Source organism: Notothenia rossii (genome assembly GCF_949606895.1).
Source record: "Notothenia rossii genome assembly, chromosome: 1".
In the NCBI taxonomy this organism is placed as follows: domain Eukaryota; kingdom Metazoa; phylum Chordata; class Actinopteri; order Perciformes; family Nototheniidae; genus Notothenia; species Notothenia rossii.
The window spans coordinates 49,002,324-49,025,148 of NC_136912.1; the positions used below are offsets into that span (position 1 = coordinate 49,002,324).

The 22,825-nt window shown below is 42.3% G+C and overlaps 1 protein-coding gene and 3 long non-coding RNA genes across 16 annotated transcripts in view; 2 read left to right on the top strand and 2 right to left on the bottom strand.

Moving 5' to 3' along the window:
• LOC307043773 overlaps window positions 1–9,349 on the top strand; it is an 89,294-nt gene extending 79,945 nt beyond the window's left edge. Inside the window, exons 2-6 of one of the 10 annotated variants that reach the window (XR_013809440.1) lie at window positions 7,457–7,517; window positions 7,618–8,151; window positions 8,331–8,553; window positions 8,682–8,780; window positions 9,218–9,349. This is a non-coding gene — a long non-coding RNA (uncharacterized lncRNA). Of the gene's footprint in view, window positions 1–7,456; window positions 7,518–7,617; window positions 8,152–8,330 lie in introns of all 10 variants that reach the window. The other 9 variants (XR_013809442.1, XR_013809444.1, XR_013809438.1 and 6 more) reach the window with 9 other exon arrangements.
• LOC307043569 (uncharacterized protein) overlaps window positions 1–22,825 on the bottom strand; it is a 204,689-nt gene that overhangs the window by 47,133 nt on the left and 134,731 nt on the right. The gene's annotated exons all lie outside the window — the stretch shown is intronic.
• Window positions 1,790–11,877, bottom strand: LOC307044120. 2 transcript variants are annotated; one of them, XR_013809529.1, is made up of 4 exons: window positions 11,117–11,877; window positions 3,643–3,765; window positions 2,609–2,730; window positions 1,790–2,300 (listed from the first exon to the last, which is right to left on the bottom strand). It is a non-coding gene; the product is annotated as an uncharacterized lncRNA (long non-coding RNA). The 2 variants fall into 2 exon arrangements; XR_013809530.1 differs by lacking the exons at window positions 3,643–3,765; window positions 11,117–11,877 and having other exon boundaries at window positions 2,609–2,851.
• On the top strand, window positions 4,249–7,450 carry LOC307044320. Its single transcript, XR_013809608.1, has 3 exons — window positions 4,249–4,841; window positions 6,959–7,044; window positions 7,075–7,450. It is a non-coding gene; the product is annotated as an uncharacterized lncRNA (long non-coding RNA).

Consider the following 22,825-nt stretch of genomic DNA (forward strand, 5'->3'; position numbering starts at 1 on the left):
TTTGTGCAATCATAATAGCAATGTGTATACAGCGTTTCGTGAATATCGGAAAAACTATATGCAAACAGTTTGGAGCAATTTAAGACATGTAAATCGTCAAAAATTGTGTATTCGCTGTTAGCTTACGACCTCCACGAGTGATTTTTCAAAAATGTGCTCCGCAATTAAGTATCATATTGGATAGGGGCTGAACTTGTCCTGGATTGGAATTTTTACGATCATTCCCCTTGGAGGAATTGGCAAGAATGTGCTTAAAATGCATGAAAAACGCACATTTTTCAAAATGGCCGACTTTCTGGGGGGCGGCGCTAATGGAAAGCGATTTCAAATATGTGTGCAATCATAATAGTAATGTATATATAGCGTTTCGTGAATATCGGAAAAACTATATGCGAGCAGTTTGGAGCAATTTGCGCCATGTAAATCGTCAAAAATGGTGTTTTCCCTGTTAGCTTACGACCTCCACGAGTGATCTTTCAAAAATATTCTCCACAATTAAGTATCACATTGGATAGGGGCTGAACTTGTCCTGGATTGGAATTTTTTCGATCATTCCCCTAGGAGGAGTTGGCAAGAATGTGCTTAAAATGGCTGAAAAACGCACATTTTTCTAAATGGCCGACTTCCTGGGGGGCGGGGCTAATGGAAGGCAATTTGAAATATGTGTGCAATCATAATAGTAATGTATATACAGCGTTTCGTGAATATCGGAAAAACTATATGCGAGCGGTTTGGAGCAATTTGCGCCATGTAAATCGTCAAAAATGGTGTATTCGCTGTTAGCTTACGACCTCCACGAGTGATTTTTCAAAAATGTGCTCCACAATTAAGTATCATATTGGATAGGGGCTGAACTTGTCCTGGATTGGAATTTTTTCGATCATTCCCCTAGGAGGAGTTGGCAAGAATGTGCTTAATCGATTTAACCGGCCTGCTCTTGTCTATTCCACATGCTCCACTGAGATCCAACATCTCGTTTCAGGGGGCCTGTGGAACTGCCAGTCAGCTGTTCCTAAGGCTGACTTCATCTCTGGCTACGCTTCCCCACAGTCTCTGGATTTCCTTGCTCTCACGGAGACCTGGATTACTCCATCCAACACATCCACCCCAGCAGCTCTCTCCACAGCATATTCCTTCTCCCATACACCCAGACCCTCTGGCAGAGGAGGTGGCACTGGTCTCCTGCTCTCTTCCAACTGGAGCTTTTCCCTCTTCAAGCTACCTAACTTCACTCCTTCCACCTTTGAATTCCATGCCGTCACAGTAACCCATCCTATACAATTAACCATTGTTGTTCTCTACCGTCCACCAGGCGCCTTGGGGGACTTCTTGGAGGAATTAGATAATCTCCTCTCACACACCCCTGAAACTGGCCCTCCCGCTGTACTTCTCTGAGATTTCAACCTCCAGACAGGGAAGATAGACGAACTAACATCTCTGTTAACCACCTTTGCTTTCTCACTGTCTCCATCTCCACCAACTCATAACCAGGGGTGCCGCCAGGGATTTTGGGCCCCGTGAAAAGATATCAAATTGGGCCCCCCCATCACCAGGCCCAGGCCACGCCAACCAAGCACAATTGCTAACCACACCTCCAGAACCCAACCCACTCATGTATGCTTTAAATAACTCCACCTGTACAGGCTTGCATCTATCTTGTAGTCCAATACTAACCGCACAATATTTACTGACACTGAGCTGTGAAAATATAAGACTGTGCAGACGTGCAACATTCTGCTGCAGTAGAATTCACTATTTGATATAACACTAACATTCCTGACAATAAATATCAATAGTCATCTTTTATGGTGTACATGCCTAACAATAACATTTATGAATGGAACATTCTCAACATGAATGCATAAATCCAAATAAATATAACTTAAATATACATGACCTCTTAAATTAAAATAAAGTGAACATTACCACCAACAAAATCATTTATAAAATGCTATAACACAAAAAATAACATAAGCAGCAGATTTTAAAATTAAATATACATACCAACTACAAAATATGCAGGTATTAAAGTGGAATACAACGGAAATGGAAATGAAAAGGCCTTATGGTGGTGCCAAATCAGAGCCTATTGCCTTTTCTCAGTCTTTTTTTTACAGCTTCCTCACTTTGTCTGTCCTTTTCCTCACTTTGTCTGTCCCTTTCTGTACACCTTCTCTTGTCTTCACAGGAGCCTTCATCCTCCTCATCTACACTGGTACTGCCACTGGCACTGTCACTGTCCTTCACCTCTTCCTCCACTTCCACACACCTTCCTGACAAAACTGAAGAGGGCCCTGGCTCTGTAGAGTGTACATGACACATATGATAATATATTCTTTAATATTAGTATTAATATCATAACCAAAATGTTGGTGATTAATATTTTATTTACCTAATACAGACTGATCACTCAACGCTTCAAACATCCTAAATAGACTAAAAGCAGTTTTTTGTCTTATATAGATCAGTGACTATGTGGGAAAATACTGTGTTTGAAATGTATAATTAAATTAGATGTTAGCTTTTTGTTTTGATATATATATGTGTTGTATTCCAGTCTCCCTTCAGATATGTTAAGTGGCATGTCATTCAACACAATGCTGCTCACCTCCTTCAGTTGGGAGAAAAGCTGGTTCAGGTTCAGCCTTATAGGCAGTGGCGGAGCCAGGATATTTTCAGTGGGGTGGCCAGGATGGAACCAGTGATCATTTTGGGGTGGTATTGCAATCACTATTATATGAACATAAAAATACAAACAAGGGATTATTTAAGGCACCTACAACACACCTCTACATTATTTGGGATTAAGCTAGTGGTGGAATAGATCAAATCATATTCAGTATATCTAACTATTTTTTTCGTATTCCCGCAGGCTAAGTATCAACGAAGCTTACATTATACAAATGTAGTGCAATATACAGACTGTTTAGCTTATGGTGATCAGCAGCCCTATGAGCTCATTCTCTCAGTGTATCATCAGGAATACAGAGACACACACACATCATTTAAATAAGAGTTTTTAAATTCAATTATTGGTTAAGAATAAACATATTAAAGTAAATAACAATAAACTATAGCCCTTAACCATGTAAGGCCCCCGGTTGTAATCTTACAACATTACTTTAAGCTATCCAAAAAAGTGAGTAAATGTTTTTTGTTTTTTTAAAAGACTAAATTTACATAGTCAAAAGGTCCTTTTGTTCAGCCTCACAATGCTATTGGGTAGTCTCAATAGTCATCTTTTCTGGTGTAAATGCCTTTTTAATAATAACATTTTTGAATGGAACATTCTCAACATGAATGCATCAATCCAAATAAATATAACTTAAATATGTGGGAAAATACTGTGTTTGAAATGTATAATTGAAATGAGATGTTAGCTTTTTGTTTTGATATATATATATATATATATATATATATATATTGTATTCCAGTCTCCCTTCAGATATGTTAAGTGGCATGTAATTCAACACAATGCTGCTCACCTCCTTCAAAGTGAAATTAAAAACCTCTGCATTTTCTATATAGATATTAACATTACTTAATGTCAGCTTCGTAAAAACAAAAACATAAAAAATATTATTTACAATGGACTACGCTTAGCTAACAGACTAATTTCCACCACTCATGGACCACACTCACCTTTTTCTCTTGAAATACTGGGTGACATACTGTCTTCCTTTAGTCCCTCTCTCTTTTCTTTCTCCCCTTTCTTTTCTTTTTGAAAGCCTGACTTTGTGAGTCATTGAGACATGGTGTTGTACCCTTAAAAAGGGAAATAGTGAGTGAGAGAAGTGAAGACATACAATCACACACAGGGTATATGCAGCAGTGCATGACATTAAGGATTTTGGGAGATGGCCATGTGGGCCATCTAAGCTAATTTACAGATGGCCCTGAGCCCAATAGAGATTGCCCTGAAAAATGCACGCGGACGAAATGACGCACGAAGGGTTTGGGGGGCCTCCCCCTAGAACATTTAGATTTTTGCAGGTCTTCTTAGATGCTGTCTGGTGCATTCTATAGACTGAATTATAAGATGAACCACCACAATATTACAATTTCAATTGTATTCTTAATTTCACTTGTTTGTGTTTGCTCGCTTGCATGCCCTGCATAGCTTTAATAAATACTTAAGTTGTTGGTCAAGACACTTTCCATCTGATGAAGGCAAATGCCTTCCCAGATGTAAAAAAGTAGAAAACATTAAATGCAGTTATAACTGCCAAAACAAACATTATTTATGCTATTATGGCCCCTGTTAAAAATGTTTGTAATGTTATCGACTGTAAATTGGTCGAAGGAATGCCTCCTCATCCGGAAGCTGACCGAGCAGCCGAGTGCATCCGCAAAGCACACACAATGGCGACGTCAGAGTTCCCGTTAGCAAGCAAATCTAAATCTCTTCGGTCAAAATGTCCGGTCAAAATAATTTCCCTTTAGCGCAATACCGCTTCAGTTGCGCCACTTATGTGACAGACAAGAAGAGTATGTGACAGACAAGAGTAGTCAATTCTAATGTGTAACACTTAATGTGGAGAAAGAGATGTGCTGTATGGGTTGATTGTGCGTTGATCTGTTGCTAATGCCTCGGGGTTCCGGTGGGCATGTAAACAAATGCATAATGCTGTTCTATACTTTGTGGCCTCACCCAGTTGCATAGCGACACTTATTGTTTAGGTCACGGTGTCTTTTAATAAGCAGGTAGTCATATAATTAGCTAAAACTAGCTGGATCTGATCGATATGGACATAAACGCGAGTGAAGTCTAATCTGACGGGAGAGAGAGATCAGCTGCTGCTGACGAGTCGACACGCAGCTCTGCATGATCACATGCAGCGGTGAGCAGAACGAAACACACACTTCAGGTTAGAATATCACACGTAGCTATTTTAATTACCTCTCAAACTACTTAAACTAGTTATAGATATGTTTAGTTTTACTGTCGGGTCACTCATTACTGGATCCGCGAGCTGCATGATACTGGTATAATAGATTGCCCGATCGGGCAACCAGCAGGTGAGGCTTCATGGCCCGAGGTAAATACTAGATGGCCCCGGGCCATCGGGCAGTCCTTAATGTCGAGCCCTGTGCAGGAATCCTGAAGTCAAATTTAATACCTTTTAAGACCTTTTTCATACATTTTAAGACCTCATCGCAACTTTGAGTTCTAACTGGTTACATTGGCTACACACTTTACCTCACATTTACTATATTGATAGTAAGATAGCAAAACTAAACAGAGTGCAGACAGACTACTGAAGCCTCCTTTCCACATGAACTTCAACCTCTCTGTGAAGGTCAGGTTTAATGCAGTATGCTGCTTTTTTGCTTCTGTAGACTCTGTGCTCTTTCATTCCAGTAAAACTCTTCAGAAACCATTAGAAACCGGTATTTGACCAATAAACAAAACAATTGACAAAACTTTGAACTATGAAATATGTTAAACTTTGGTGAGCTTCAGCGGGGTAATGCCATATAGGAGCTCCTTCTCAAATACCCAGGGGTTAAATTGGGCTGGGTCTGTCCGGGGCTAAGCCCTGGCACATAGGACGATGCTCTGACGTCATCACCCTCACACATTTGTCATATGTTTACAAAAAAGGATATATATGTTATGATTTTTTTCGTTCTTAATATAGACTATATTTAGGGTCGATATGTGTTGACTTTACTTTAAAATATCAGATCTCTGTGACCGGATATAGTTTGGCGTAGACCCCGGCCCCACGAGGACGCATACGTTAAAACGCATACGCAAGCGCAAAAAAGGCTTCCGTTCACACGCATTCGATTCATTAACGTGTCCATTCACACTAGACCGCTGGAAATGCTGGAAACGAGGCCTGTAAGTGGCGCTGCTGCCTCCCGAAATACACCAAAAGCAGTGAAGAAGACCCCGGAGCATGGTTGCCCTTCTGTTTATTCTCCGCGGTGGACGGCGTGTTCTCCTGCTGTATATCTCTCCGGTAGTCCACAGCAGATGAAAAACACCCACCTCACTGCCTCTTCCAAGGAACGAGGGGACCGTGCGGCAGAGTTTCCGTAAAACATTTTTTCCGCCGGTCAACATGTCCGTTAAAGTTGAAATCTTCCGTACAAAATTAGAAAAGTGCCGGTCAGAGGTCTTCTTTGTTATTTATTGAGCTTTCAAACAAATTGATAACGACTCTGTTCTCTGTATAATAATATAATAATATTTAATAAACGGTGCCTGCCTCTCTTTTCCTCCCCCTCTTCTGACAGCCCAGCAGCAGCAGGAGACGCGGGGAGAGGGAGGCGGGCTATTTCATCGTTATCAGAAAATTATCAGATAGGGCTTACACACGGAGTCGTTGGACCCCCAGAGCGTTGCGTATGCCGGTCTACCCACCTTGGGACCCGTTACCGTAGTCGCTTAGTTCCCCCCCCACAGAGCGGAGCAAGGCAACGAAACTTAAAATAATAAGCAGCATTTTACGGCGCGCTATGCATGGGGCCGCCTTGGGGGGTTTCCCGACATGTCGTTTCAGTAAATTAAAGGGTGTTTCACTGTTTCATGTTGTCGTTGCTGTGGACCTTCTTAATACCTTGGAAAATGCCGTTTAATTCTTTTTAATAGCCTTAATTTTTGCTAAATTGACTTATCAACTTTTAATACTTTTTAAGACCCCGCGGACACCCTGCACACAGCTCCCGCCTTCACTCGTCTGAATCGAGCCATCTTTAAAATGAAGCTTCTACATTTACAATGAATACACTCAAATTTCAGGACCAATAATTATGACTAAATTCTCCTTTATCTTTAGCTCTTTAACAGTGGTAAAAAAACATATGTATGGACATGTGAATGCAACAGTGCCTAGCTTAGCTGCTAATAACATGACAAACGGTCAGATTCAGCGGTACCACAAGGCAGCGCCGTATAGACTGAGAGTTACGTCATCTCCATTCACCCCAATGGACCACTTTTTTACAGCAATGGCGGATCGTGGAGCCTCTCAATCGTTCCCCGGAAGTTAGCGCCAAGGCTAGCAGAGCTGTAGAGTTGCAGCATAATAGACCGTTCGTGACGGACTTTTTAAAGGTAAGAAGAAGTTTAAAGATTTATATTGCGGATATTATCAGTACATCTGATTCAAATTAACATGTGTATTAAAGGATGTCAGTGGATTATCCCTAAATTAGTAGATTTAGGGAACGTTTACAGATAACAGATAAAGCTAGGATTCCGGATCAAGTTAGCAACACACGTTGAACAGCCTTTTAATTGTAAATTCCGTTCTCTTAATGTCATTTCGTCCAACGTTGTTGAATTAGAGAAGAGGGTCTTCTAAAAGGGATTGTATGCGGGGGTGGAGGGAGTTAAATATTAGATAAATATAACTTTGGTGCGTGTAAGAGTGAGTGTTTTTAGCAGAGCCATATTGTGTCCTTGTGATTATGTTGATTATTACCTGTCTGTATAATGTTGCAGCTCAGCTGATTTTGGATTGATGGCAAAGGGAGAGGGACTTAAGTGAGAGTGAAAACACAAGGTGAGTTTAATACTACTGTTTTATATAAGTAAGCATACTAAACATGTATTCTATCACTGTATTATATAAGTAATCTTGTTAGTAACCTACTGTATGGCAGGTGGAGGGGCAGTGATGTTACAGGTGGAGGAGCAAAACTGCAAGACTGCAAACTCACAAGACAGAGAAATCAAAGTTTGTTCTCCAGAGAAGAGGTTGATTTCACTTCATTTATTTCATATTTTCTAAAGATGTGGAAATGGCAACAAAAAAAAACTTGAGAGCTGCAACCAAGACAACTGTAACAACATGAGTAGAGAGCCACCAAGGTTTTTCAAGTCCATCTCTTACTCCATTTTGCCAACCCAAATGTCCAGGTACATGACGGGACACCTTGCTTGTTTTTGTTGTTTGCGCTCCTCTGGCTGGGTGCTGGCAGGTGGAGGGCAGTGATGTTGGCAGGTGGAGGGGCATTGATGTTAGCTGTTACACACCAGGCTCAAACTTAACACATTGCATCCTTCTTTGCAGTGTCCTTAATCCTGGAAGGGGAATCTGCAATTCCTGCAGAGTTTTGTAACCCGTTGGTCCGCACGCAAAGCACATTTTTAAAGCCTTCTTAATTGTCTCATTGCTCCATTTCATCCCCTTTGTGGTGAGTCTGCCTAATGCCTTAGGTTGGTCTTTTTAAAACGTTTTCTTATATTTGTTGTCCCTAATTTTCATTGTTTTCTTGAGAGCTGCATTTTCCTTCCTGATTTTTCTTAGTGCAGACTTTGCTTTTTTGGTGATTCCTTCTTGGCTCTTTAATTTTCTCTTAAATTTTTTTAATAGATCTGTTTGACTGGCTGCTGGTTCCCTCGTATGCTGACTGGCTGCTGGTTCCCTTGTAGGCTGACTGGCTGCTGGTTCCCTCGTATGCTGACTGGCTGCTGGCTGAGTGGGTGGTGTCCACCCTCCCTGTCTCTCCTCACTAGCCATGTCCTCTCTTTCTTCACCCTCACTTTCCTTTCTCTCAGTTTCCTCATCCCTTCTTCCCTCAATCTTTGAGACTAATGTAAGTAGAAGACATGGCACTGTAGATTTTCAAACATTTAAAATATTATACCACTTAAAAATAAGAAATATGACTTTTGTTACTAAGAGTTCATACTTATTATACCTGTGTCACCTTTCACACTATAGCTGTGATCATGAGCTATGGGCTTTGTAGATACAGGTCCCGGGGTGAATCGTGGTGCAGGGGCCCTTCTCTTTTTGACCGCAGGGCGATGCACGAAGATGGTGGGTATAGCCTCTGCTCTCAGCCTAGTCTTGCCCTTTTTTGTCTTGACAAACTGGTCTGCATCAAAATGTGCCTGCGGAGTGACTTGAGGTTACTTCACACACAGAACAACTCACTTTTGTCTGCCCACATACATATTCCATAGTGGTTGAATACACAGTATTAGGAAACACTTTATACTTACTGGACATGTTATACTCATTACATACTGTATATAAAATATGACCAAGAATGTGAGACAACTTTATAGAAATTCATATCACATCTGTTACTGATGCCATTTGTCAAACTTTGTTAAACTCACAAATAATAAAGTTCCATAACTTCAGTTGGGAACAAAGACCACACCTTATCTCCCCAAGGCAATTTCCCATCCAATAGGTGTGCTATATAGGTGTGTATAACCCTTTCTCCTGTCTGTTACTCCCTCTTTCAGCACAAGAACCAGAGGGGGATTCAATGGAGCCTGAATACCTGCATTGAGACCTTCACCCTGCACCCTGAGTCTCAGCTCTGTGTTTTTCAAGCCTTTCCCTGTTTTTTTGTATTAAACAAAACATTAAGCTTTCCCAATGGTGTGGTTTTCGTTTTGTGAAAAAGTGCAAATGCAGTGTTTGTATATAATATCCTCACATATTTTTTTGCTGTTGGTCATGAAATTGCTCCTGCTGACTTGAGCAAGCCATTTTTTCCTCCGCTCTGTGTCAGTGGGGAAGCCGTACATTCGTACTCCTTTTCTCGGAGCGATTTGAGCATCCCCAGGCAGCACAGCAAACCATGGTGGCGACTAGGAGGCAGCACAGCAAACCAGGACAACACGGAGGAAAAGGCACAGACAAACTGCATGATATGCTATTCAATGTTTATTGAATTCCATTTTTTTGCAATGGATGTTCCTAAAACAACACATTTAACATCATCATCATGCTGCTGCTGCTGCTGCTGCTGCTGCTAGTCCTTTGATAGTCACCTGTCGGTCTCCTGTCCTTTCTGAAAGCCATAAAGATGACATTAGTCATTTAGATAACTTGTGTCCTCAATTACCATGGGATTACTGAAACTACCATGAATTTAAGAAAATGGTAGAAATTAATCTAATCTGAATTTTGAAGCATTCCTTTAGATCCCCTCCCTCTAAATATATCAAACATTAGAAAGTGATGCTCCTGACTACATACAAGTTTAAGAAGATAATATTGGTTTTAAAGAATTCAAAGCTATAAACAGCAACAGGCTCTTTAACCAAGGCACTGTTAGCCTAACATGTAAATTAGTTGTTCACACTAATCCTAATATTATCACTTAATATTAGCAAATTCTATTTTATTTTTTTAAAACATATTGATGTAAATACATACACATATCGATTCGTTTTATAAATATTGCAAATCAAAACCTTTATTCACTAATAATTACCAAAAATCGTAGTTCTATCTCCTGTTATCAATGCATTCACATTGCCTGCCATGAACTCCCGGGGAACGATCCTCGTCTGCATGAACCACGTGACGATAACCGTTTTTGGACTTCCGCTGTCGTAACTCTTCTATCTATATGGCGCTGCCACAAGGTATACAGCAACTAGCTTCAATGACCACAAAGTTAGCCAGTTAGCAAGAACCTTCAAACAATACAACAAAGTGCAAAATACACACTTTCCTCTCACAACGAACCACGGTGATGTAATACAGATGACATATATAACATGGGTTGATAGATGTATAGTGCTTTGTATACTGTAATTACCTTAAAAAGGGAAAATAGTGAGTGAGAGAAGTGAAGACATACAATCACGCAGCTCCCGCCTTCGCTCGTCTGAATCGAGTGAGGAAGAGTTCAGTGATCCCTCCCACTGGAACCCCAAGGCATTACCAACAGATTAACGCACAATCAGCCCATACAGTAGGATACATCTATATCTCAGAATAGACTAGTCTTGTTTGTCGCAATGGCACACACGTAAGTATTAGCATCCCTGCTCACATACTAGAAAGTGCCGTTAGGAGGCGGAGGCGGGACCAAACCATTACATGTAAATAGAGGGGGGTGTACAGAGGCTTTGGATTATTAACTTTTGGAAGAAAATAAGTTAAATGAATTGTAAGTTTAGTGAGTACATTATCAATATAACGTTATATTAATGTTAATTATTGATGAATGATGAAAGGTTACTTAAACATTTTTTTCTTAATGTTCTAAAATTGTTTGGACCCCGTGGTTAGGGAGTTTGGGGTGGCCAATAGGGTGGCCAGGATTCAGCTGGGGGTGGCCATAATACAGATGACATATATAACATGGGTTGATAGATGTATAGTGCTTTGTATACTGTAATTACCTTAAAAAGGGAAATAGTGAGTGAGAGAAGTGAAGACATACAATCACGCAGCTCCCGCCTTCGCTCGTCTGATTAGAGTGAGGAAGAGCGCAGTGATCCCTCCCACTGGAACCCCAAGGCATTACCAACAGATTAACGCACAATCAGCCCATACAGTAGGATACATCTATCTCTCAGAATAGACTAGTCTTGTCTGTCGCAATGGCACACACGTAAGTATTAGCATCCCTGCTCACATGCTAGAAAGTGCCGTTAGGAGGCGGAGGCGGGACCAAACCATTACATGTAAATAGAGGGGGGTGTACGTAGGCTTTGGATAATTAACTTTTGGAAGAAAATAAGTTAAATTAATTGTAAGTTTAGTGAGTACATTATCAATATAACGTTATATTAATGTTAACTATTGATGAATGATGAAAGGTTACTTAAACATTTTTTTCTTAATGTTCTAAAATTGTTTGGACCCCGTGGTGAGGGTGTTTGGGGTGCCCAATAGGGTGGCCAGGATTCAGCTGGGGGTGGCCATGGCCACTCCCAGCCACCCCCCAGCTCCGCCACTGCTTATAGGGGGACAGTGCTGCTGAGCCTGAAGATGGATATGTTGGTCTTGGCACCAGGGGGAGGGACAATCCAAACACCATGATGACCTCCTAACCTATCAGGCTCTCCTCTCCTCTTTCTCTGCTTCCATCTCTCAGGCGAAAAGCACTTTCTTTCAAGATAAGATCCAATCTTCCTATTCCAATCCCCAAAAACTATTTTATATCTTCTCCACCCTCTTGGAACCCCCAAAGCCCTTCCCCCCTCCTCCCTTCTGTCAAACGACTTTGTTAACCACTTTGAAAAAAAAAGAAAAAAAAGGTTGAGGATATTCGCTCTTCTTTATCTGACTCACCTTTACTCACCGCTGGGTCACCAGACCCACCTTTCACCCACACACTGACCTCCTTCACCTCTCTCTCCAAGTGAGGTTCTTACCCTCATTACCTCTGCCCGTCCTACCACCTGTCCTCTGGACCCTATCCCCTCAAACCTCCTTCAGACTATCGCTCCTGATATTCTACCATTTCTCACCCATTTCATCAACACTAAAGAAACCCACTCTCAACCCGTCTGATGTTATAAAACTACAGGCCTGTCTCCCTCCTCCCGTTCCTGTCTAAAACACTTGAACGCGCTGTCTTTAAACAACTCTCCTGTTATCTCCATCAGAACAACCTTCTGGATCCGCACCAGTCTGGTTTCAAGGCAGGTCACTCAACAGAAACTGCTCTCCTTGCTGTCTCTGACGAACTGCACACTGCTAAAGCAGCCTCTCTCTCCTCTGTCATCATCCTTCTGGACCTGTCTGCTGCATTCGACACGGTGAACCATCAGATCCTCCTTCGCACTCTCCAAGAACTTGGAGTTTCAGGCACTGCACTTTCCCTCCTCACCTCATACCTAAAAGACCGCACCTACAGGGTTACTTGGAGAGGGTCCGAGTCCGACCCTTGTCAATTAACTACAGGGGTCCCTCAGGGCTCTGTTCTTGGTCCCCTCCTCTTCTCCTTGTACACAAACTCACTCGGGTCTGTCATTAGCCCACATGGTTTTTCATACCACTGCTACGCAGACGACACCCAACTAATTCTGTCCTTTCCCCGCTCAGAGACCCAGGTCGTCGCACGCATCTCTGCTTGCCTAGCAGACATCTCTCGGTGGATGTCTGCTCATCACCTCAAGCTCAACCTTGACAAGACTGAACTGCTTTTCCTTCCGGGAAAAGATTGTCCCACTCTTGACCTAACAATCAACATCGGCACCTCTGTTGTTTCCCCGACTCAGACTGCAAGGAATCTGGGTGTGATCCTAGATAACAAACTGTCCTTCACTGCAAACATTGCTGCTACAACCCGCTGCTGCAGATACACTCTTTACAACAGGGGTGGGGAACCTCCGGCCTCCGGGCCGTATACGGCCCGCGAGACCGTTTGGTACGGCCCTCGAGGTAATTTATAAACACACGCAAAAAAGAAAAGAATTCAGGAAATCTGGACCGCAAAATAATTAAACAAGCTTGTTTTTCCTGGCCAAGGTCAGGGTCCTTGAACACAACACGAGCCTAACGTGTCATCACGTGGTATATGTCTCGTCTGACAGGAGTGTAGTTCTAACGGAGAGCACCAGAACGCGGCTCCGGGCCGGGACTTCACAAATTGCAATACCCATAAGGAGCTGTACACATGCCGCAGTTTTTGCGTGGCTGTGTCTTTCGTTGAAAGCCCAGTGGCGATCTGTTCATCTGTCATACTGATCATACAGTCAATAACGTTGTTGTTATTAGCATCTGGTTAGCTAGCTATGCTAACGAATATGAGAAGCTTTTTCTCCAACCAGTGAGGTAAAGGCACATCTTTATATGATCATTATAGTTATAGAAAAATAAGAGAATAAAGTAAACAGGTATACAATACTAATATGACAGTAACAAAAAGTTGTTATTAATAAACAAGAATACAGTTTAAAGGGAAGTGATTTGTAAAATATCCATAAAGAAAAAACTCTGCTTAAAGTTCTGTTTCATATGGGTGTTGAGAGATGTATCCATAGATCTCTTCATGTCGCTCTCAAAGTGCACCAGATTGATGCTTTTAACTTCAACATTTAAAAAAAATCTTCCTGGTGGTGCATGCCCCCAAACCCCCCGAGATGAGGTTAGATCCGCCCCCCACTTAAATCATGTCCACATGGATATGAAACTAAATACATTTGCACACATCTTGTGTCCATATCTTTCTGTTTTGGTGGTCATGCCACGGTGCATGAATGCGCGGGTCATGGTCAAATATCTGGATTAAGAGGTTGCTTTCTCTTTGCACAGCATGAAAGAAACGCGAAATGAATGGGCTGTGATTTGAGTTTTTTAAGCAGACGTTGAGTTCAATAATATGTACGGCCCTCGAAGGATGTTGTAAAAATTGAAATGACCCTTGAGAGGAAAAAGGTTCCCCACCCCTGCTTTACAACATCAGGAGAATACGTCCCCAGCTGACCCAGACATCAGCGCACTGCGAGGGGGACCCAAGTTCCCGTCAGTAAAAACACGTGGGTTTGCTATCCTGGCTCCAAAATGGTGGAATGAGCTCCCCATTGAAATCAGGACAGCAGAAAGCATACACATCTTCCGGCGACAACTGAAAACTCATCTCTTTGGACTCCACTTCGAGCGATTGAATTACTAACAAAGCACTTATAGACTAATAAAGGGCTGGCTTTTCTAAAGCCAGTTGAGTAGCACTTGAAATGTTTGGCTCTATGAAACCTGATGTACTTATATTATTCTGTTTTCTCCAAGGTTGTATCTTCCTGGTCGAATGCACTTATTGTAAGTTGCTTTGGATAAAAGCGTCAGCTAAATGCAATGTAATGTAATGTAATGTAATGTAATGTAAAATGGCTGAAAAACGCACATATTTCTAAATGGCCGACTTCCTGGGGGGCGGGGCTAATGGAAGGCAATTTGAAATATGTGTGCAATCATAATAGTAATGTGTATACAGCGTTTCGTGAATATCGGAAAAACTATATGCGAGCAGTTTGGAGCAATTTGCGCCATGTAAATCGTCAAAAATTGTGTATTCGCTGTTAGCTTACGACCTCCACGAGTGATTTTTCAAAAATGTGCTCCGCAATTAAGTATCATATTAGATAGGGGCTGAACTTGTCCTGGATTGGAATTTTTTCGATCATTCCCCTAGGAGGAGTTGGCAAGAATGTGCTTAAAATGGCTGAAAAACGCAAATCTTTCAAAATGGCCAACTTCCTGGGGGGCGGGGCTAATGGAAGGCAATTTGAAATATGTGTGCAATCAATATAGTAATGTATATACAGTGTTTTGTGAATATCGGAAAAACTATATGCGAGCAGTTTGGAGCAATTTGCGCCATGTAAATCGTCAAAAATGGTGTATTCGCTGTTAGCTTACGACCTCCACGAGTAATTTTTCCAAAATATGCTCCTCAATTAAGTATCATATTTGATAGGGGCTGAACTTGTCCTGCATTGGAATTTTTCCGATCATTCCCCTAGGAGGAGTTCGCAAGAATGTGCTTAAAATGCATGAAAAACGCACTTATTTCAAAATGGCCGACTTTCTGGGGGGCGGGGCTAATGGAAAGCAATTTGAAATATGTGTGCAATCATAATAGTAATGTAGATATAGCGTTTCGTGAATATTGGAACAACTGTATTTGAGTAATATGGAGTAGTTTGGAGTCATTTGCGACATGTAAATCGTCAAAATTGTTTATTCGCTGTTAGCTTACGACCTCCACGATTGAGTTATCAAAAATGTTCTTCTCAATTTGGCATCATATTGGATAGGGGCTGAACTTGTCCTGGACTGGATTTTTTCCGATCATTCCCCTAGGAGCAGTTTGCAAGAATGTGCTTAAAATGGCTGAAAAACGCACATATTTCAAAATGTCCGACTTTCTTTTTGGGGGGTGGGGCTAATGGAATCTATTTACAAATATGTCCGCAATTCCATGAGGAATGTCTGTGCCAAACATCGTGAAGTTCTAAGAAACTATATGTGACTACCACACAATAGGGGGCGCTGGTGAGCAGCTTTTTTGAAAAATTACGGTTTTTTTTACATTCTCAATAAAGTCGTGGGCTCTGACGTGTGTCCCAAGTTTTGCGTCCGAAGCTCATATTATGCTATCGCAATTTAAAAAAAATGTATAGGCCACGCCCACATTCTGAATTATTTGCGACACTTTAAATCTGAGTTCGTAGTCACCCTGAGAGTATGTCTAAAAAAATTAAATAATAATTAGTCCATCCGCTCTTGAGTTATAAATTGGTGTTGTTTTGGGCGCCCCCTATAGTCTAAAATGATAATGCTTTGGTGTGCCTATTTCCCAAAACAGTTTGAACCTATTTACCGAAATCTGTGTTGTTTGGATACATTGTTGATGAGTTATGAGCATTTCTTTCTAAGCCCCGCCTTTTTGCGAGTACGTTTTGATTGACGGTGGCAATATTTATAGTCATAACATGCTCATTTTCGACGGTAATGTGTCTGACCTTCCACCGATGCGGGATATGAAGTTTGGTGTTGAAAAACTGAAAATTGAAATTTAAGTGAATATTTAACTGTTTTGAACATTATGCTAATTTAGAAGAACATAAATGTAGGCGGAGCTTAGGGTTCCAAGAGGATTATTTGTAGAGCAGGTCCACTCGGATATGTGTGCAAAATTTCAGGTCATTCAGAGTTACGGTGCAACTTTGTAAATGTATTCCGAAATGGGATTTTGATAGGTGGCGCTATTGAGCACGTTGGAATATTTTAACCCATTGACTCCAGAATGTTGCAATGTTTACCGGTCCTGGCGTCCGTGCAAAATTATACAACTTTGTCAGCATCCTAAAGGCCTCAAAAACAGGAAAGATGGTGACTAAAGATAATAATAATAATAATAATAATAATAATAATAATAATAATAATAATTCCACCAATAACAATAGGTTTCCTCACACTTCGTGCTCGGACGCCGTTGGGTCCTAGCACATCGTGCTCGGGCCCTAATAATAATAATTCCACCAACAACAATAGGTTTCCTTGCACTTCGTGCTAGGACGCCGTTGGGTCCTAGCACATCGTGCTCGGGCCCTAATAATAATAATAATAATAATAATAATTCCACCAATAACAATAGGTTTCCTCGCACTTCGTGCTAGGACGCCGTTGGGTCCTAGCACATCGTGCTCGGGCCCTAATAATTCCACCAATAACAATAGGTTTCCTCGCACTTCGTGCTAGGACGCCGTTGGGTCCTAGCACATCGTGCTCGGGCCCTAATTACCGGCAGAACTGTGTGCACACTGCACAGCGCTGCAGCATGTCTAAGCGAGAGACAGATGCAGCGTGTCTGTGAGTCCCCGCCCCCGCACGTATATGAGAGAGAGAGAGATCTCTTTTAAAATATATTGAAAGTTAGAAACAGAGATGGTTAGATAAAATGTGCAAGACAACGTTTATGTAGCATTTATTTATTGTCGAAATTATGACATTTCATAACGGGATCAAATCAAAGTGAATGGCCTGCTGCTGCTGAATGCATGGGGCAAGTGACTGGAAACAGTTTTAAAAGTTATTAAATCGTTTCAGATAATAATAATACATAATAATGATAATTCATTCTATTTAGGGGCGCCTTTCAATGCACCCAAGGACACCTTACAATTCATAACATATTCCAAGGAAAGGTTTTAAGACAGTACAAAGAATGCAGTCCGGGTGATGTTTTTTATGTGGGGTGCAGATGAGAGGGAGCTGTCCAGAATGACACCAAGATGTTGTGTTTGAGTTCTTGATAAGCCATTAAAACAGTAAAAAAAAGTGTCTCCTGTTCACCAAAACATACCCATCTGTTATTTAAAAAGAAAGTATTCTAAAAGTAATCTGAATACGTTACATTTTTAAGACACGTAACTGTATTCTGATTACTTTCAGAGCATGAATTCAGTATACAGTAACTGATCACATTTACAAAGTAACCCTCCCAACCCTGCCTATAAGTGATCCTTCGTTAGCGTGATGAGTCTGCTAAGCTTTATGCGGTCTTCAAAATTCTGGGCTATATAAAAATCGATGGCCCGCGATAGTGTCTATTGGATACATTTTGGCCCTTGGACAAATGTAGTTGGTGATCCCTGCCGTACAGGGAAGGCCAACAGAGAGGCACTGGCACTTTCCACTCTCTCCACACTTTGCATCTTTGCAATACAAGCAAGTAATGTCTCTCACTTCTGTAGGTGCTGGGAGTTTTGTAAATAGCACTGGTTTAATGACCCCATCTCTGACAATCCACCCCCTGCCAACAGGACTCCATAACAAGGGTTTGGGTTTGGGCTGTGACACCATCACTGTCTGAAACATTGCTCTTTGTTGAAATGCATCCTCTGTTGGCGGCAGATTTTCCGAGGCTGCATCTGTTGTTGATGAAATTATGAACCTCAGTTCATTCAAGTTTGTGCACATCAGTCCAATTTCCTTTTTTCCATATAGCAGAAGCGCCAATTCTCTTGCGACTGGCAAAGACTCTTCCAAGCTGGCAGAGAGTCTAAAATGGGCCAGATCTTTGAGCTCGCTGAGATGGGTCTTGAGTTTGGTGAATGCTGTTGTCTTTCCTATTCTGTACAAACTACTTGTTGTGCCACAGCCAGTGAGTGCATGACATGCTGGTAGACAGTTAGACATGTAGTTGCCGCCCAGCTTCAGAACCATCTCCACCTAAACGGCCTCTTTTACCTCATTCCCACCAATGGTGTTTAAGGGCCGGTTCGTAGCTGGAGCTTGAAAAGCACCGGGTGTTCACAACGCAGCGGAGCAGCCTCTTAGCTCCGGAATCCGGTTCATTTCGAGCCCCAAAAAATTATCCGGCCAGAGCAAAAGCACCACATACGTCACGCTTACGTCAAGGCGGGGGCAGGGGCAGATCAACTCCTGAACAACAACAAAAAAAGCTGGCGTTTTATCCAGTTTGTACACAACGATGGAGAAACTTAACAAGCAGCAGTGGTCCACTGAAGAGACCAGCTACCTACTGGGAATCTGGTCTTCTGAAGAGGTACAGAGGAAGCTGGAGCACAATCGACCATTGTTGTTGTTGTCGGTGTCAGCTGTGAGGGGTTTCCGCGCGCTTTGGCTTTATGAAGCAGGCACGCAAACGGTTACGTCATGACGCAAACGATGACGCAATGATGCAGCACCAGTCGGACTCTGGGCGGTGTGAAAAGAGCCGGAGCTAAACCGAAGAACCGGTTCTGAACCTGAAAAGCTCTAGCACGGAGCTTGAACCGGAGTTGCGTTGGTGTGAATGAGGTATTTGAGAAATTCCAGTCCGGTTTCCGTTCCGCCCACAGCACTGGAACAGCTCTGGTCAGGGTCACAAACGACCTGCTGATGCTGATTGTCTTTCCTATTCTGTACAAACTACTTGTTGTGCCACAGCCAGTGAGTGCAAGACATGCTGGTAGACAGTTAGACATGTCTTTTCCAATTTTCTCACATATGGTGTTGTTGGGGACATATCTCTCTCTCATTCCATGGCCTGCATGCATGTACACTAGAGATGAACCAAACATGTATTTGCTTGCATAATATATGAGCAGTACTTCCACACCTGTGTCATCAGACCTCACAATGATGCGGGAATATGACTCTGCAAGATGTATGGCATGGAGCACCATCCTTGTATCTGTCTCCTCCTGATCACTGTACAGTGATGTCAAACTGCTGACTCCTGCTGTGCAGATGCTCTTCACCTCCTCCCCTTCGTCAAATCCTGAGTGTAGTCTCTGTGTGGCAGCAGTGGCAATGTAGTTGCTCACAAACATGCAGAGTGCAGTCTTGTTTCCATTACTCCTCAAGTACTTCCTGTAGTTTGGGACATTTGTTTTGCTTGAGGTTATAACACTTGTGTTATTCTTCAGAGATGGGTCCTCATTACAGATCTGCACTTTTGCCGAAACATTTGTTTTTAGGCCTTTCTTAAGGGCTTCAGTGGTCTGGGGAGTCCTCAGGTGGTCTGGGAGGGAATTCCACAGGTGTGGAGCAGCTGCACAGAAAGCCCGATCCCCCATTGTGCGAGTTTGGTCCTGGGGGGGGGCGAAGCAGATGGTTTGTTGTGGAGCGGAGGTTGCAAGTGGAGGTTTGTGATGTGAGAAGTTCCTTCAGGTATGAAGGAGCGTTCCCGTGGATGCACTGATGGGTGAGCAGTGAGATCTTGTATTCAATCCTGAATGAGACAGGAAGCCAGTAGAGGGAATGAAGAACAGGTGTGATGTGGTTGTACTTTCTCACCCTCATCAGGATCCTAGCAGCACTGTTCTGTACGTATTGGAGCTTCTCAAGGCTCCCGCTAGGAGTCCCGATGAGGAGAGCGTTACAATAGTTAAGCCTTGAGGAAACGAAGGCATGGACCAGTTGTTCAGCATCTGACAGGAGTTTTGCAATGTTCCTGAGGTGGTAGTAGGAGGTTTTGCACAGGTGTTTGATGTGGGTGTCAAAGGTCAGATGTCGGTCAAATCTTACACCCAGGTTGGTAACTGCTGTGGAGAGGGGTATGTTTTAGCCAGAAAAGGTGATGTGGGTCATGGGGGATGGCTGGATCTGGTTTGGTGTGCCAACTAAAATAGCTTCTGTTTTGGAGCTATTTAGCTGCAGGAAGTTTTGCTGCATCCAAGCCTTTATCTCCTCAATGCTAAAAATGTTAAAGGATGTTCATGGGAATGGTGATGATGATGGTGACAGTGAGGATGCATGTGGGATAGGGTCTGTCTTTATATATAGCTGCGCATCATCAGCGTAGCAATGGAATGATATTCCCTGCTGGCTGATGACACGGCCAAGGGGCAGAGTGTACAGGGTGAACAGAGTGGGCCAGAGGACCAACCCTTGAGGGACACCACGGGTGACAGGGTGTGTCTGGGACTAATGCAATTTCTCCATAGGATTTTGGAAAATAGCTCGAAATAAGGTCTGTGGTTGACACACATTTAAGAGAGGGATCACGTTTTGTTCAGCCGGATAATCTCCACATGTCAACCCTACTTTTATAACTTTTGAATCCTAAATCTAGTTGCCAGAAGCAAAATGCTAACGTTATGCTATAGACAAACTACAAGCCAGTACAGCAGCAGGGTCGCACGACTTCAACGTCACGCCACCTTAAGATCGTTTCAACTGACTTGCACTGAAACTGCACTTTGAACACTTTAAATATATTAACATTTTAAACTGCATACCCCGGTTATCTAGGCCCTTTTTGTTTTGTTTAATGTATACCACGTTTATCTAGGCCCTTTTTGTTTTATTTTATGTATACATGTCACGCTGTGGGAAACGATATTTCTACAAACTATCTCCAACTGAACAGTGCCAAATCAGACATCATCATCGGCCCCCCATCCCGTATCAAAGACATCCAGAATTTCAACTTCACCATTGACAGCCACACTATATCTCCCCCCCCTCACATCCGCAGCCTCGGAGTCATTTTCGACAGTCAGCTCAAATTCAACCACCACATAAATCACATCACCAGGACCGCCTTTTTTCACCTCAAAAACATTGCCCGACTCCGCCAATCACTCTCCTCCTCTGCTGCTGAAACCCTGATTCATGCATTCATCACTTCACGACTCGACTACTGCAATGGCATCCTCTATGGCATACCATCCAACGTCCTCAATAAACTCCAACATATCCAGAACTCTGCTGCCCGCCTCCTCACCCACACCCGCTCCCGAGACCACATCACTCCCGTCCTCCAGAGCCTCCACTGGCTCCCAGTCCGTCAAAGAATCAACTTCAAAGTCCTTCTCATTACTTACAAAGCCCTCAAAAACCAGGCCCCCCCTACCTCACAGACCTGCTGCACCACCACACCCCTTCCCGCTGCCTCCGCTCATCAGAAGCCAACCTCCTATCCATCCCCACCCGCACCAATCACCGGACCTGGGGGGACAGAGCCTTCTCCGTCGCTGCCCCCTCCCTCTGGAACTCACTCCCACGACCCATCAGAGACTGCACCGACCTCACCACCTTCAAAAAACTCACAAAAACTCACCTCTTCAACCTCTTTAATGCATGATTGTTTTAGTATTATTTGACTTTAACTTTAACTATATATTTATTTGTTGTTCCTTTCTTTTCTTTTCTCTTCACTATATCTGTAAAGCGTCTTTGAGCACCTGTAAAAGCGCTAACAAATTAAATCTATTATTATTATGTAGAAGTTTTGACAATAAAGCTGACTTTGACTTTCGCGCGCTTGCATATTTTAACAAAGCTTTTAATTTTAGCCACACTGAATTTAACTAGAAGTCATGGCTGTGTCAATTACCAGTCTGATATCGTTTTACAAAGATGACAAGAAGAGTGTAGATAGAGGAGAGAAACACTACAAGTCAGGACACGTAAAACCGTGCAGCCTAGATGAAGGTGTGCTTACCGGTGTTGTCAGGGCTAGCATGAGGGACAAGGTTTATAGTGTCGGTGAGTAGTGATAGCAAGAGTACCGTTAACCTAGAGTTAATTTATTCACATGAATTCCCATCAACAAATCAATTTTATGTGTCACATGAAATCTTTATTAGGCAAGGCAAGTTTATTTAAATAGCACTTTTCAACACAAGGCAATTCAAAGTGCTTTACAAAAAATGAAAGACATTAAGAAAATGGCATTTAAAATCAGTCATTAAAAAGAAAAGCTAATAAAATAAACATAAAAAAAAAAATACATGGATAAAAGTTACAGTGCAGTTTAAGATATGAATAGTTCAATTAAAAGCAGCGACAAAAAGAAAAGTCTTCAGCCTGGATTTAAAAGTAGTAAGAGTTGCAGCGGACCTGCAGGTTTCTGGGAGTTTGTTCCAGATATTTGGAGCATAATAACTAAACGCTGCTTTACCATGTTTAGTTCTGACTCTGGGGACAGAAAGCTGACCAGTCCCTGAAGACCTGAGAGATCTGGATGGTTCATAATTTAGCAGGAGGTCAGAAATGTATTTTGGGCCTAAACCATTCAGTGCTTTATAAACCAGCAGCAGTATTTTTAAATCTATTCTTTGACACACAGGAAGCCAGTGTAAAGACTTCAGAACAGGAGTGATGTGATCCAATTTCTTAGTGTTAGTGAGGACTCGAGCAGC